The sequence below is a fragment of the Lissotriton vulgaris genome, chromosome 6 (genome assembly GCF_964263255.1).
Source record: "Lissotriton vulgaris chromosome 6, aLisVul1.2, whole genome shotgun sequence".
In the NCBI taxonomy this organism is placed as follows: Eukaryota; Metazoa; Chordata; class Amphibia; order Caudata; family Salamandridae; genus Lissotriton; species Lissotriton vulgaris.
This window is the reverse complement of record NC_141694.1, coordinates 927,981,928-927,999,552: the sequence shown is the minus strand read 5'-3', so window position 1 is coordinate 927,999,552 and position 17,625 is coordinate 927,981,928. Positions and strand designations below refer to the sequence as shown.

General features: G+C 43.2%; 1 protein-coding gene across 2 annotated transcripts in view; it reads left to right on the top strand.

Moving 5' to 3' along the window:
* The window catches only part of DTD1 (D-aminoacyl-tRNA deacylase 1), a 711,214-nt gene extending 704,881 nt beyond the window's left edge, over positions 1-6,333 (top strand). Inside the window, exon 6 of one of the 2 annotated variants that reach the window (XM_086926909.1) lies at positions 6,102-6,333. The gene's annotated coding sequence lies outside the window, so the exon portion shown is untranslated. The remainder of the gene's footprint in view (positions 1-6,101) is intronic. The other variant, XM_086926910.1, reaches the window with a different exon arrangement.
* Positions 6,334-17,625: the final 11,292 nt, after the last annotated feature.

The window sequence follows — 17,625 nt, the reverse complement described above, 5'->3', positions numbered from 1 at the left end:
AGCAACCATCTCCTCACACCTCACTATTGGGATCTCCTCCCATGATTGTTTCACTGGTCCTCGCTCCTTCCACTGGACCTTGATCCCTCCAATGCTCTCCTCTTCCTCATGGGGCACACTGGTCTTGACAAGCAGGTGGAATTGGATTACCTGGGTGATGGCCCCTCACCCAGCTCACCCTATATTGGTCAGAGACAGAATTCATGGAGAGCTTCTCCCCGCTAAACATGACTGGCTGCTTGACAGTTGACAATTTTTGGGGTCTCAAGCACCCCTTTTTTATAGTCTATTTCCAGACACCAAATGTGATTTAGAGTCTAAGTATTTAAAATTTATGTTGGGGTTATGCTTCCTTTTGAAGTGCCCTCTTCTCTGTTCTACTTTCCTTCCAAAAGCAGTCTGTCACAGCAGCAGCAACTCCAAATGTGATAGCCTGCAAAACACGGGACATAGGAGTGAATCGATGTGACTAGATGTTCATACCTGGATATCAGCCACAGTGATAAGTGTATCAAAAAGTTATCCCGAGAGCTCAGACCTACTCTTTTTGGTTCTTTTATCATCCCCACCTCCTTCCTGAGATGTGCCCAAGCCGCTTTCGAGTGACCTTTCTCTGAATCAAAGAGCACACTTTGAATTGTGCTGAAGAGCCTGGCTCTCTCTTCCTCCAGTGTGTCCCACACAGCTTACAGGACTGAAGCAACACACAAATCTGTTTAGGGGGATTCCTCATCCTCCTCTACACACGTTCCTCCATTCAAACTGATTCTCTCAAAATGGAACCCAGAATATTCAATGGGTTGCACCATTCACAGTCACACATACACCCTGCACATGCACATAGCAAACATGCGGAGCACAGCACAACATTGTGAGAAATTGGGTTGTTGGTTGAGGGGGTGAAACTCCACTCAATTAACAACTACAAAAAGACCTTCTGGTAGCTTGGCACAAGAGCAGTCAGGGCTACCTTGGGTGCAATGTGTGAAGCACTTAAACAGTAATAAAATGAAAACACAATACAAAAAAACCCTCACCAATTTAGAATAGAGTACATTTTAATAAATTACTAGTCCCCAAAATGACAAAAAAACAACCAGTTGAACTGGAGGTATGAATTTGTTTAAGTTTAAAGTGTATAATAGCTCCTAAGAGAAGCACCAACCACTTACATCTAGTCGCATGTGACTGGGGCAAAGTAGAAAGGTATGGCCAACTGCGATGGAGCACGGTTCGCATTTACAAAATATATTGGGCCCGGTCTCAGCTTACCTTCAGACTTAGCAACATTTTTTAAAAATGTCTTAGAAGGTGAAGCACATTGGGGCATAGCAGCCAGTGATGCACAAGGAAAAGGTGTCATTGTCTGGGCACCTTTAGCACCACTTCCAAGGGTCCAGGACTGGGGGGGGCACCACTTGAAGGGTCAGGGTTCCCTCAGGTTGGGTCCAGGTGCGGGTTCAGAATGGTTCGAGTCTTTTCTGTCCCTGAGGCTCTGATCAGGTGGCCAGTCATCTGCCCCTTAAAGTCACTCTGGAAGTCTTGGGTTCAATCAGGAAAGCAGGTCTCAAGCAACAGGGAAGTCCTCTAAGGACACAGGGTAGGCCTAACAACCATGGCAGTCCTCTTTCCTCTGAAGTACACAGCAGGCCAAAGGCAGCAGGGCAGTCCTCTGAAAGTCCTTCCGCAGTTCCAGAAGTGAACTGAAGAGTAGGTCTGAGAACCCTATTTTATAACTGGTGCCACTTTGAAGTGGAGGAAACTTCTCTAGTATTTCCCCCACAGAAGTACCTGGAATTTCCTGCCTCCCTGCCCTGGTCCCAATCTGTCTGTAGGCACAACAGTCTGGTGTGACGTACTTTGTGCATGAGCTGAGGCAGTGTCTTTGAAGTGCAAGTACGTAGTGCACAGCTCAGCCGCCCCATCTTGCAAACACCCAGTCCCCCCTATTGTGTGACTGTGTAGGAGGAATACAAAAATGGCAACTGCAAACTACACCTAGTCACCTGGCTCAGAAAACAGGCTTAAGGCACCAAATGGATAGGACAAGAAAATGCCAACTTTCTAAAAGTGGCATTTTCCGAATTGGGACTTGAAATCCAACTTTACCATTAAAGAGGATTTTCAATTACAATTCCTTGGACACCAATATGACATTTCTTCCCGCTCACAAACAAAAGGTATCACTTAGTACATGTAATAAAATTATCCAATGTTATCCTATGGGAGAGGTAAGTCTCACAGTAGTGAAAAACGAACTTGTGAGCTTTTCCACTATTAGTACATGCTTAACTTGTTAAATGCAATGCACTCTACCTTATGGGTTGTTTAATGCCACACTAGTGGTGTTTCATATGTTTAAAAAATTGAGTTTTAGGCTTGTCAAAAGTTTTTTTTTAAGTTGAATTTTCAATTTCAAGCTGCATACAGGCTGCAATGACATGCCTAAGACATGTTTTAGGGGGTCACTTAAGTGGGTGGCACAATAAGTGCTGCAGGCCCACTAGTAGCATTTAAGTTACTAGCCCTGGGCCTACGGTATCCAACTTTACTAGGACAGTAAATTAAATGTGGCAATTAGGTGTAAGCCGATTTTAAGGTGGTTTAGGGTGTGAGCACAAGCATCTTTGCACTGGTTAGCAGTGGTAAGGTGCACAGACTCCAAAGGCAAAAAAACGAATTCAGCAAAACAGGAGGGGAGAAGGCAAAACGTTTGGGGTGACCCTGCAGAGAGTGCTAAGTCCAACATATATCCTTTATGTGTGGTATTATTCACAGACACACATACATCCAGCATATGCATATAACATACACGTACTGGGCAGCATTGCATTATCCTTGTATTGTACCATTCACAGGCATACGTGTGCCCACCACATATTTACTTCACATGCACTGTGCAGCACTACACACAAAACTGGTATAGGCCAAGGGTGAGTTAAAGACACAGATGCAGAACTTTAAATGAGTGAGGCTGTAGGACTCACTCCATTGATTCTGGTAAATAGGACCTGTTCCCTCCTGCTGATCACTATACGGTATTCTGCTACCACTGAACTTGTACTGCTTAACTCCTGACAACGGCAATAGCCTTTAACCTCTATGAGGGGCATGCTTTGGGCGCCCCCATCCAAAAAGAACGCAATCTGTGAGACAGGCCTATGTCATAGTGTTCAAGCATGATCCCTGTTCACCCAAGACAGTAAAAATCAGCATTAGGGATCCAGACGTCATTATAGTTGGGGCACTCAGGACAAAGGGGCATGTCCATCACCATACAAAAGACTTTTCCGACCCAAAACCTCCCCAGAACTTGAAAACTCTCTTGTCTCCCTTTAACACTACCCACCTCCAATCCATTAAAGACCCTTTCTTTCCTTTATCTCTACTCTCCCATACCGTTATCCAAACCATAAACCTTAACTATCCCTCAACCCTTGAATCCCCTCTGTTGTAATTACATAATTATCCCATTAAAAAAATACTTTCCTGCTTGGTAAAGTACCTCAGGGTAAAGTACCAAAAAGGGGCCTGTATGGTATGTTACCTGCATGGGAACACCCTGCGGGGTTCAAAGTACGAGGTAAAGACTGCATGCCTGCTTCCTTATTTCTAAATATCAAAAACAATGAAGTGCCCATAAACCTCAAACTTCTTTAATGAGCTTAACTATTTCTGCTCATAAGACAAACAAATTAATGTTGTATCTCAGTATTTTTATTTTACTCTTTTCTTTTATTCTTTTGTTGAATCAATTTTCTATTTTGCACGGAGAATAAAAACATGATCATGTGATAAATCATATTTTTTCAAACACATTACAAAAAGAATTATATAAAGTGTGCTATACACAAAAAAAACTCACAAAAAATCATATTTTACATCTGTGACAAACACTATACACAAAGTGATAAATAGACATCAGTCATCAAAATAAAAACTTCCAACTTCTGCAAATATCTCTTTCTTTTCGTGATGGATTTTAACCACAAATTCTTGGCGTTTTCCTGAAAATATGCTGACGCGTTTCGAGTACAGATTTTTCTTTTACTGGACTCTCATCAGGGCTTTTTTAATTTGTATATGGAAGAGATTTTTATGTGATGTAAAAAATTATGTTGTATTCCTTTGATTTTCATTCTATAGTTTTACTCCTTTTTTTGACTACGTTTGTAAAAATAGTAATCGTACCTGAGTGCTGGTAGATTAACCCAGGGCGCAGCTAGCAGTACTATATACGTGATTGTCAGTTTCGAATCTTGTCGCTTTTCAAAAGGCTGCAGGCAATGGTAATCCATTTTTAGTGTCTGCAGACATTTTTCAATAAAGTTTGTCTTTATAATATATTCGTGGATCATTCTCCTACCTTAGAGCTCTTTATGGTTGATATTCGACACTCTTCTCGCAAGGAATGGTGTTACTGAGAGAATGCATACGTGTTTTAATGAAACCGTTCAAAGATGCTAGTCATTACAGCAATGCCTATTTTTTATTTACTTTTTTCGAAATCATAGAAGGGTACTTGTTTCTGTGTGAATTGCCGCCAGCCTTATTCTTTATATGTTAGATATACTTCTCAGATCGCCCAGGCTGTGGGTGAAGAGATTTGTGAGCCATTAGTTGCCACACTTGCAACATTTGTAACAATTTCAATCTGACGTTGTTACATTTAAACATACCTCCGTGCTTGTTGGACGCGCGGAGCCTTCATTTAATTAACACGCGTTTCTCTGGTTTGAATTAATCTGAAAATGACGTTGCGCAAAATGAAATCTTTATTTATTTACTCAAAAAAGCGCTCCATGCGTATTTCGTTTCAGGTTAGATTCTTACTTCGTGCTTTTTGCGACATAGCTTAGAACGCAGCTATCTTGCGTGATTGTCAGCGATGGCCATGTTGGAATTTAAGCAGTATTAGAGGAAAAAACCTTTGCTATTGTATGGACCAATCGTACGCGAGTCTGTTTCAATGCCTCATCCTAGTGCATTGTGATTGATATTTCAGCACCAAACATTTAATCAGTCCACCAACTGAACGCATTGAGCTGTGGTCACTTCCCCACTGAGATGCTTTTTTCTGTAAATACTGCACACAGACATTGTCTGTATAGCACAAACAGAAAGTCTACATGAGCAGATAATGTGCGAAGGACAAGCAGATTGGCAGAACATGTGTAAATGGATGGTATCACTGTCAGAGGTAAAATAGGTCTAGCCTTGATAAACTAACACAAGCAAACACATTTGTTCATGTTTGTATCTGCAGTTGTTACCCCTTTGGAGCCAGACCTATTGTCTTTGGTTTAAATGGTGTAGCGATATTCATAATGGTGGTGGTGATAGTGTGATAGTGACGGAAGGGGTACAATTGCTCATCTGTAAGATATTTAGAAATAGAAGCTGGGAGTGGTGGTTAAAGTAGTCATGGTAGTGTTGGAATTAATGGATTTGGTCATGGGGATGAGGGGTGATCGGGATAACTGTAATGGTGATAATTGTAATTATAGTAAATAATGGCATTAATGGTAATGGTGATGATGGGGAATAATATTCCAGACAACAAATAGTGTGTTATCCCTGACTCGTATTCAGTGCCACCTACCCTGTGAAAATGTTTTAAGAATTAGTAACAAAATGTCTAACAGATAGCTAAATCTCTCTATAGCCAGACCTAAACATATTTTTGGAACAACTCCTTTTTTTTTAAGGGAATAAAGTTCCATAGTTTAGAAGTGCTACTCAAGAATGAAGGCAAGTAGTTATAGGATAAGAGAAGTAGAGCTTCAGGGTGAGCTGCACCTATGTGAGATAATCATATTTGAAGACATTTATTTTCGGGCACCAGACAGACTACTTTGTAACTAAAACAGGGAATTTTGCAAATTGTCCTTACTTCCTTCAGATGTCGATTTAGAATGAGTGCAGGAATGGTGGGCTTGAAGTGTTCGACCCTTGAGACCAATCTGACTGCATTGTGATGGGCTGCCTTAAGGAGCAAAGTGAATGAAAAATGTCGTAGCTATCGTAAAGTAAAGTTTCAATTCTATTAGGGACTCTTAGATGACGAATTACGCATAACTGTCTTCATTTATTTTCTCTAGCAGCTTCAGGCAGAACAGCAAACTACATTCCCCATGATGCAGAGGGAAACCAAACAACACAGTTCAACTAATCAACATCCTGGGTCCTTATGAAAAGGCATTCTTCTTTCCTGTTCCTCCTCGTTCTTCGCACAACAGTCGCCTAGAAATTGGGACTTCATCATCATTGTTTTCTGATTGTTTCCTGTTGAATAAAGAGAAATTTGTAATAAACATTCTACAACCACTATTATCCTCGTCATCATCAACATTTACTACAAATACACATTACAATGATTCCTCGAAATGCAGTAAGAATGGAAGATTTCCTATTTTAAGTAAATCTGATACCTCTGGGAGCGAAACACATAACCTGAGGTGTTTGTGGGTGGAATAAACCTCCCCTTCAAGTCCTTAAAAGAATTGAAACTTTCCTTTACGTTTGTACTGGAAATGTTGTATTCTTTGTCAGGACTGGAGATGAGGATTATGTACTTTTAAAGCTTACTTACCACTAACAATGCAATTTCCACACTGAGTTTAAAGTCAAATGTTAAATGTGGAATCCAAGGACCAATCTGCTCCATTCATGATGTCCTCCAGCCTCGCTCCCACTGAGAAAGCTTTAGAAGCAGTGACCCCTTTTGTTGAGTGAGCCCTAAACAGCTTAGTGTCAATCCTAGCCTCTCACATGTTCCAACATACCCATCCAGCGATGGATGGGGAAGAGACCGCCTTAAAGGGTTTACAGAGTGCAATAAGAAGTTGCTGTTTTCCTGTTGGTCGAACCTCTTCAGTGGCATACTCATAAGATTCCAGACAATCCACCACACACAATTTAGGGAAGTCATGAAAGGCTGAGGGTTAAATAACTATGTCATGGGTCTTAGTAGACCTAGAACAGTAAACATGACCCCATCAGGGGTATACATCCTGCCCGACAAATCAAGTGCTCTTACATCCGACATTCGTCTGGAAGACATCATGTTCAACAACATTGCTAGCTTACCAGACAGTTTCTTTTTACCTACTTAATCTGAAGCCAAAATAGAAATAGATTGAGGATACAGTTAGCATCTCAGAGGGCAGAGTTGCCTTGTTCTGACAGGAGACGTAAGAATTTACACACTAGAGGGTGTTCACATACTGGTTGACCATCCACACCATCCACTGGTAGATGACTTGCTGATATTACCGATCTAAAGGCATTTACTGAACTGTAAATCATACCTTGGTGACCCAGTTTAGAAAGGAAGTTCAAAATGTGAATGACGCCTAGTTTCACAGGATCTATGTGTCAACGATGGCACCAAGCCATCTATCTTTTGTACCCAGACTTGTATCTTTTAGAAGTACTTGTCACCCATGCCTTTAGGGTAAGCTCCTGAGCTTGCTCTGAAAGACCAGGGATTTTCCATCTTTGCTGGTAATCCTCCATACCATCAGTGACAGTCTGTAGTTTTGTACCATCTGGTGAGGAAGGTCCTCTGGATTTCTGAGCATGTGAGGAAAGTGGGGGAGAAGGATTGAAAATCCCTGAAAAGTGCCGGAAGAACTGGAAATCATGCTTGTGAGCTCCAGATCAGGGAAATCAGAACTATCCCTGCCTCTTTTCGTCTGACCTCTGCTAAAACCCTCATTATAATTGTGAATGGGAGAAAAGCGTATCCTTGTTCCTGATTCCAATCCTGTAGAAACGCATTGGTTGCTGCTGCAGCAGAAGTATCTCAGTATTTGATGATCCAGTCCGGAGGCAAAGAGATCCACCGAGAATACGCCCCAGAAATGGCATAGTGAGGCAAAGACTAGAGGCTCTCTCGGGTACCTGGAGTTCCAGTCCGCCACCTGATTGGCAGAGCCTGGAAATATTCCACCACTACCAAAATTTGATTGGCAAGGCAGTACTGCCAGAAGTCCTGCAATATTGTTGTGAAAATCTTTGGTCTTGTACCTCCCAGGTGGTTGATAGATCTGATTGTTTGTTTGGAGGAAAATGCAGCATTTTGACCTGTCTTTGGTCCAGGTCTGGTCGTGAATGATCCAGCCAGGAGCTGTAAACAGTTGATGTTCATGCATCATTCCTGTCCTGACCAGCTTCCTTCTGTAGATTAGTCTCCACATCTGGCACCTCTGTCCAGATTGTCTGTGTCTGATTCAATGATGATGTTGGGTTAGTAAACCAAGGAAAGCCACCAATTGATGTCTTCCATGACATCCACTGATGGTGATACTAGCTCTTAGTAGGTAAGCCCCCTCCTGAGATAGGAAGCGTTGAGGCACTGAATGAAGTGCCCTGCAGTGGAGCAATCCTGGAAATATTGCCTGCATGGAAGAGGATATAAGCCACTCTCTTTTAGTGTGGGCACAGGGGTAAAGCACGTCATTACATAGGGAGGAAACAGCAGGATTGCGTAAATACCCTATTGCCCAGGCATGGGATGCTATACTGACGGATCTGTCACGTGCGGATGAGGGGGGGGAGGGGGTGCAGTCCTTCTCAGGAGGCAGGGAGACAAGACGGGGATGATGAAGAAGGGGCTGGCACGCCTGAACTCTCCATGAGCCAAGGTAACAACAATATTATCATTAATTCTCCTAATCACTAAGAAGATGGGAGGTTCACCAAATGCAGTATGGCTTTGTAGATGACACATCTCTATAAACACTAACCAGGGCGTGACAATGTGACAATGATTTCTTTGTTTGGTTTTTATGTTTAATTGTAGATTTATAAAAACAACAAATTGTATCTGATTTTGCCACAGATTGACACTGAACTGTATAGTCAGGTACAGACATGGATGTGTAAAGTTGAGATAGGATGAATAATTTACTTAGATTTGTATGGATATTTTAAATTTGGCCCTTTGGATAGTTTGTATACCAAACATGCAACTTATGGTCAGTCACTAGCCACATGGACTTAATGTATGTAGTAGTCTGTGACTGCACCGGAAATTACCGCTGGCCCTTTCCTGCATCTGTACTGATTGCTTATCCAATGTCTTGCCCGAGTCTGATTGATCACCTGTCTCCCCTTTCCCCTCCCCTCCCACTTCCCTTCTTTCTCATTTTTGGTCATTGTAACCTGTATGTTTGACAAAATGCAAATAAAGATATTTAAAAAAAATGGAAGAGGATAGAAGCCTTAATGTGCTTGCTACCTGGCGTAGGGAGCATTTGGGTCTGTTCAGAAGTTGTCTCAGCTCCTGACGAAACTTGGATAGCTTCCAAGCGGGAAGGCTGAGGAAGGTCTGCACCGGGTCAATCACAAATCCTAGGAATTGAAGTCTGAGAGGGAGTTATCTCCTATTTTATTGATGGTTGATTACAAAACCCAGATCTTTCAGGAATGAAGTAGCCATCCACAGATGAATCTTCAGCATGATCCATCAGAATTATGTAATCTTGACAGATGATGAGTAGAATACCCTTCATTCTGAGAAATTCCATCACCAGTTTTGTCACTTTTGTAAAGCACCAAGGTGTCAACGACAGGCTGAAGGGCAATGTTGAGAACTCGTATACGTGATGATGCCAGAGGAACTATGGGGAACGGCAATGTGGCTGGAAATCTTTAATGGTTACATAGGTGTCCTTTAAATCTAGGTGAACCAGCCAATCTCCTGGATGCAAGATATCTCATAGAACGTGTAGGACCTCCATCTTTAAGTGACAATACACCAGTTACTTGTATAACTCCTGAAGGTTTATCACTGGTCTGAAGCCCTAGTTCTTCTCTACCAAGAAGATGTTGCTGAGGAAACCGTTAGGGTGGAGAGACGACATGGCTTTGGCTCTCTTTGCTAATAGGTCTATGACCTCCTGGTTAATGAGCTGAGCCTGAGCATTTGAGATGGCCAGCGGACGAGGTTAGGTGTCCTGCACATTTGACCCATAGAATTCTATGTGGAATCCCCTGATTGATTGAAGTACCCATGCATTCTTGGCCAGTTAGACCCAGTTGTGAAAGAATTTTGCTAGCCTACCTCCCCTGGTGTGTGGAGTTCACGTTTACTTGTATAGCTGCTTATGGGACCCCTGCCTTCTAGAGGTGTCTCAGTTGAAGCGGCCTCTTCCTGCACCTTTGGAGGGGACGATGGTCCAAAATTTGTCTGGTTGTAATAGTATCCCAGTCTGATATACTGACCTCGTAGGGAAGAGTGGGTGTAGTAGCGACCTCCCAAGTGCCCCTACCTCTGTCAGCCTTAGTGGAGTACACCTTTCTTTATAATTGGAACCTGGGTTTGTCAAGAGATGACATGAAGATAAACTTCCCCTGCTCTTTAATAAAGAGGTCTCAAAAAAGGCTGCCCAGCAACACTACTCCTGCATACGAGGAGGATAGGTCTCCAGTTTGGGGTCAACCTTAACCGTAGAGATGGCTTAGCTTTTATTAATTTTAGGATGAACATATATTTACGAGTCTTGCGTTTTTATGCCCTCATATTGTGACCCACAGTGCTCGAAAGGGCCTTGTTTTTTTTTTAGCTTTTCTCTTGCTGTAAAACAATTGCAGGTTTGTCATTCCACCTCTACACAGGTGTAGCTATTACTCAAACTAGGAAATGGAGCACATTTTCCTTGCTTACTTTATGGCTCATAGCTCAATTGCGGTATCCTGTTTCCAGAAAAAAGATTGAATGAATAAAGCAATGGTTGCAGCTCTATCTAAGCCCCACTGTGTTGGTTCACGCCGGTCATGGTTTACTGAATTGCAAGGTATTTAGAACTAGAAAATAGGAGGGCATTTTCACTACACTTTATGCTGTAAAGAGAAATTTACTGAGTGGTTTGCACTATGCCCAACATTGTTATGTATTTCATTAGACTGCCATATGAATTTTTGCCATTCCCATAAAAATGTGTTTTATTATGTTTTTTAATGTGAACAGGAGCACAACAAATGGGAACGCACGTTTTTCAAGGAAGGGAGCAATCAAGCAGTGGAGCAAATAGTAGCAATTTGTGAAGAGCAAATACTATGTTGTGGTAAGACAAGCAGCGTCCTTTGTCATGACATGGGCTGTCAGTGGCAAATGGCTCTCACATCCTGTCTGCCTCTAGTCTGACCACAACATGCATATTAGACTTATAGCCGACAGAGAGCAGAATAGTGACCACCATGCACTTTACTGTAGTAAATTGTGCGAGATCCATGTAAACCAATCTTCTAGCACTGACAAACACCTACATGCACATCTTGTTTTGCTGCCTCTACTGGCGGCCCGATACGGTGCTGGTAATATAAAGCTGACTTATGTAAACTGATTAGCTGGCTGGTAGTGGTGCACATGCTCATCACTGGGTGTAATGCTGGCCCCTGCAGCGCGCGGAAAGACGGGGCAAGCCTTCAGAGGCCCCCACGCCTTCTGTGTGGCCCCATTCATCCCAAGGACATGGAATATCTGGGAACAAACGATGTGCGGTTCTTCTCTTGCAAAAACGTAAGTCTTTTTAATTACAGGTTTTTCGAAAATATGAATGCGTTTTCAAATAAATTCCAAATTGAGCCAATCCCCAAATTAAGAATGGCTTCAGTTGTAACGTTAAAATACTTTATTTCCAAGAATAAAATTATTGTAGAAGTATTAGGCACAATTCCCAATTCATAAAAGTAGACAATCTTAAATAGCCTAAAACAACAATACGTGGTTGTATCATTCATCAAACATACAAATTATACTATTTAAACAATTACAAGCATATGAGCATTAAAGTTTCTCCATACCAAGACTCCTTACAGTCCACAGCCCAAAATATCACATATTTTTTAAACATTTTAGAAAGAATAAGAATTTAGCCAATAACGAACAATTTACTGCACTTCAACTTACTGCAGATGTAACTCCACAGACCGGCCCTATAGGTAGCAGTGGCCACCCCCTCTGGCCTTATATATCTCCACCATTTCATAATTGTCCGGTTACACAGCTTAGATGGAAACCTAAAACCTCCATGGCTATTATTGGACAATTTGAATTTAGCATTAAGAACGTGTTGAGCTCAACAGCCAGTACTCCTGAATAGGACACCCAGATAACAGGCACAGCTCCTACCCTCAAACACAAGCACGTGTCCAGATTATTATATAGGTAAGGGAACAGCTTTGTGCTCTCCTGTGAGTTTAAGAAATGAATAACTGAGCTCTTAATTTCAAGATAGTGCAAATCCTCTGTTCAACTAGTTACTAAAGCACTTAACCCAAGTGAACTCTTTATCTGGCTGATTCAAACTGCTTCCCCTCCTTCGGTGTGCATCTCTCGGGCCTCAGCCCTGTAGCATTGTTGCCACGGCATTCCTTTTACCTGAGTAAATTAACGTTATCTCTGGTAAGGGTTGCACCGACAATTTGTTGCCAGGTACCCAATTTTAAGGGAACAACAGAAGCGCACTCCGAGATCAAGGAGCAATTTAGAAAATTACCTTCTAGACGTTCCCATGAGACCCGCTTATCCCGAACCAGCACCTCTACTCCGTAAAGGTCCTGTGGCATTAGCTTACCCTGTATAACTTCACTTAATAGCTCAAAGATATAGCTACCAAACTTAAGCTCAAACCTTTTCACTACATTCACTACTGTGGATAGAATAAGTCTCTGATAAGCCATGTGTTTGTCTCACCTCAAATCATCTGAAAAAATTAGACCCAGATATTTATACTCTCTAACCTGCTCTAATCATTGGATACCTAGGAACCATGCACATTTCCTCGCAAAAAACATTGTTTTTATCTCATCAACATTTATTGTTAATTTGTTTTTGAAGGCAATAAGTATTTAGGGCATTTAGTTTCCGTTGCAGCCCTATAGGCATGAGATTAAGAGAGCGCAAAACTGAGAAAACGTATAAGTGTACCATTTGTATAACCTAGGCGCACGAATCAAATTAAATTATCTAGAAGTGTTGAAAATATATAGTCACATATGCATATGAATGTTTAGTCAATATAGAGAAACATATATAGAGTGTGAAACAAATGTAGAAATGTGTGGTTTTGTTTAAATTGATAGAAGTGTTAATCAGAGTCCATGTTATGTAGCTGCTACTGAAGAGAATGCATGGCTGCAAAACGTAGAAATGAGCAGGCCTCATGGAAATGTATGAAAACCGAAAACGTGCATTTGCATCTTCCACATAACTTGGATTTACTCATGCTCAGTAATTTCTGCTTACATGTTAAGAATCATGTTTTATAAGAGTGTTTTATATAATCATGCTTTATAGAAATGTTTTATATAACCAGAGTGTATTAACAAGAATTGTTTAGTTTTAGAAATAACGGTTCATGGAGTGCAGGCCGCTTGCAAGATAATTTAGTAGGCCTGGAAGATGAAGTGACTTCTTTGATCTGCACGTGTTAGTTAGAATCGAGTCTCGTTAAAGCATAAATTGTCATTCCTGTGCAAGGTTTATGGCTGGACCCAGATAACTAGAGAGTGGAATTTGGGGCCCTATTCATGGGTGTCTGTTTGCAGGTGCGAGGGGGCTCCAATCAAGAGAGTGATGAATAGAGCTCTGTCCGGGGAGACAGGCACAGGCCTGGAGGAGGGCACAGGAATGTTCTGGGGGGGTACCGGCGAGTTGGAGAAGACGCCTGGGAAGCAAGGTCAACGCTAACGAGAGGCCCAGAGGAGTGCCATCATGGAAGAAACCAGAATCGAAACCACGTGAGATGCGTACGTGAGGGGCGTCTCAGAGGGGCGTTCCAATTTTGATTGTGATTTTGTATTAGGGACAGCACCCTGGGGTGGAGAGAGAGCAGATGGCCTGAGGACCCTAAGAGAGCGGATGGGTAGGCAGAGAGGGCATGACTGCAATGCATAGGTTTTCACCTAAGACTGAGAAAAGTGGGTGAACTTCTTTGGAAGTCACCACGGCTGACACCTTTTTGGGTAGGATTCTGTTAAGTAGGGATGTCACTTAGTCCAGTGCAGGGACAGTCTAACCTGATCTTTTCCTTTCTGTAAATGTCTCGCAAGCTCCAGCTTGTATCTATATTGGCAAATCTTTTAATTCTTGAATTAGCATTGGTGGTATTTTTCTGTCGTTTAAGAGCAGTCAGAGAATTCATGTTTCTGTTGATGCCCATATACCTTTTGAATTTAATATTTAGATGTCTGTATCTTCAATTAACTTTGGCTTTATAATAAAACTTTAAACTGATCTGTGGTAAGTGGTTCTTCAGAGTCGTGCCAATTATTGGTTTGATTAACCTAGTAGTGGATTACCTGTTTTACTCAATGACAGGCAACAAAGATTCAGTCGACCTGACCAGGGATTTAGATCTAGAGTGACCAGAGAAGAGATCAAAAATCCCACCCTCCCAGTTGGTAGCAGAGGATGGTTGCCTTCTTGAGGAAGGTGATCTAGACTAGGTTAAGATTACCCCGAGGCCCCTAGAGATCGAGAGATGACCAGCAGAAGAATCGCCTGCCGAAGAAGGTGCTGACGGTGCGAGAGAGAAAAAGCAGCAGAGTCGGTCGAGAGTGAGTATAAAGGGTCATGCGTTGTCAGATTGCGGTGTTTTGTGTTGTACTTGTGTTGTAATGTCAAGCGGAGTTGAATGCCTGTAGTGTGACTGTGAGACGGTTGTGAGCGCGCGCAACCTGGTGAAAATCTTGAGTTCAGAGAAGAGCTTAAGTGGTTCGGGCGTATCGGACATCCAGAGTAATTGTCAACCATTGTGAAGGGGGTCATGAGGTACCATTGATCGCCCGCAGGACCGTGATAGGGGGAACGTAAGAGTGAGTGTGTGAGTAACGGACGCTGGTCGGACGTTTACTGTGTGTAAGTAACCTATCAGTTAAGGCGATCGTCTAAACGTTTTACGGAAGACGTTTTGTCAGTTAAGGTGACAATTACAGTTAGACTGTGGGCGTACAGTCAAGGAAAGTGATCGCTTGGTCGGAAGTAATCATTTTTTCCAGAGTATGAATGGGACGCATGCATGACCGGGAGACGAGCGGAGAAAGGAGGGGAACTGCTGCGAAGGGGAGACGAGTGATGTCAGAGAGAGCCGCGCTGTGATAGGCCGGTTGGTGTAAGACCGCGCTGGGATAGGCCGGTTGTCAAGAGCCGCGCTGTGATAGGTCAGCTAGCAAGAACTGCGCTAGGATTGGTAGATTGTCATCAGGAAGTAAACAAACGATACGAAGTAGTAAAATTGTGAATTGATCATGAAGTGCTTTAGGCGCTTGAGAGGGATCTCCAAGAGAGAAAATAGAGAATCGGTGGACGGGGAAGAGGCCCCGCCGGAGGGTACATCAGCCCATTACATGGCTACGAATGTTGGGTTGCATACTATATTGTGGATCTCTGAGTGGAGTAAGATAACCGAAGGGAACGAGGAATTGACGTTCCCGAAATACGGAACGTTTAGGCTAGAAGCATTGAACCAGTTGAAGGCTGTGATGCTCGCGACGAGACCTCTACCCAGACCAACACAGTTTGAAGCCCTTAATGCATGGTTTAGGGCGGCGTACGACCGGAGCTTGAACAGGCGTCAAGAAAGAGTAAAACGATCGGTAAGAGCAGTGCAGGATGCTAAATGGGATGAAGAAGCTAAAAAATGGAGATTGCAAAGAATCGAAGTAGATAAACTGTATCCAGTGATAGAAGTCACAGGAGAAAAGAAACCACTAGTGGAAGATAATGAGAGTGATACAGACGACAGCCTGATAAATAGGCTATTACTGGATAGACCACCACCGTACAATAGAGAGATGGAAGGTCCCGAGCTCCAAAGGGGGGGAGGGACTGGTACAGGGGAAGTTAGAACACCTCCTATAACAGATAGGGGATACGCCAAAGGTGAGGAAATACCTCAGCCTAGTCCAGTTCAGACAGTGGTCGGAAGGTTTGTGGTACAAAAGGTGCCAGAAACAGAGCGTGCCAAGTCCTACCAACTGCCGGACGCTCTCCAAGTACCTGTTACCATAGGTCCTGTAGTATCGATTTACGACCCAGAGAGAGCACGAGAGGAAGAACAGGTGCGGTTGGACAGGGAGAGAGCAGAAATGGAGAATAGGAACAACATGATTAATTCCCAAAGGCAGTTGTCAGGCCCAAGAGATTGGAGCACTCCGTTAAATCAAGCAGGGGACCCCATAATAGACCAAGAGGGTCAGAGAGGGCTGATGGACCTGAGGGGACCCCGACCGAAATCCTTTAAGGAGTTAAGGGAGTATTTGAAGGAATGGGATGCTGCCGTAGAGATTCATAATAGCAGGATAGGAGCGGAAGCCGAATGGAGAAGCCAAGACAATAGGACCTTGTCTCACTGTGGGGCTGGCGAAAGCGGTCCTGAGTGGGACGGGAAGAGTCAGGAACATAGAGAAGATACCCGCCATACCAGTGGTGGAAGTAGACAAGTACATGAAGATAGGAGTACAGGATGTGGAGGGGTGCCTCGCCCCATTCACAGCGAAGGAGATCGAAGAACACAGGAGTACAGGGATAGCTTTAAGTGCACTCACCATACACCTGGCGACAGTAGGCAACATTGGAGTCGCGGGAACATGGAGTGTCGCGAGGGGTCTCGCCATGCGTCCAACGATCACGGACAGGAACGGGATCGCGGGCACATGGGGAGTTGTGAAGGGTCCTATCATGTGTTGAGTGATACTAGGCAGCAAGGGAGTTGTGAAAACAGAGAGGACAATGGAAGGTCCTACCAGGCATTCAGAGAAAATGAGCAGAACAGACAAGGTGGGACCGTGGGAAACCGAGCAGTGTTTCACCACACACCGAGAGAAGATGGAAGGGCATGGGACCTAGAAAGATGGGAACATGGGAAGACTCCCCATAACTCACCCGAGCCTAGGCGTAGGACTCAGAGCTGGGACGGGAGAGATGTCAATGGACCTTCTAAGAATGACGCATTGAGAGCTGAGATAAAAGCAAAGAGACTGGATGTGACTAGTCTAAAATCAGATTTAGATGAAATAATAGATGGTACCTTACCATTAGAAAGGATCGACCTGTACGAACAAGATGAGGTACTGTTCATAGCAAAGGATATCACTCGGAAAGCGAGAGCAGTACATGAAAGATTATCTGAATTGGCAGACAGGTACATGGTGGATTTATCGAGAACAAAGGCATTACAGGGTAACCATAGGTTGCATTATACAGATCAGGACCTGGATGAGAGAAGGACAATCGGGCTAAAGGCACACATAAGGGAACTGATTACAGGAATAAGAACGTGGAGAGATTTGGATAAATGGGAGGAAAGGTGGTCCAAGAAAGGGACCGTCAGGCGGAGCACAATTGGAATGTCCCCAGAGGGAGGACTACAGAGGATGGAAGCATACCCTTTGCGAGAAGTCGCGAATGGGAGCTATGTACATGTGCCCTGGAGTAGGGGGGACTTAGCAGCATTTACCAATTCCTTTCCTAAGCTGAGGGAGAACCCCGTGGAGTGGTATAAGCAGGTAGAGAGGTTCGTAAAGATCTCCAAAGTACTGTGGGTTGACCTGAACACCCTGTTGGATATTGTCGTCCCAGGGGACTTATGGACGGCATGCAAGGTTAGTGTCGAA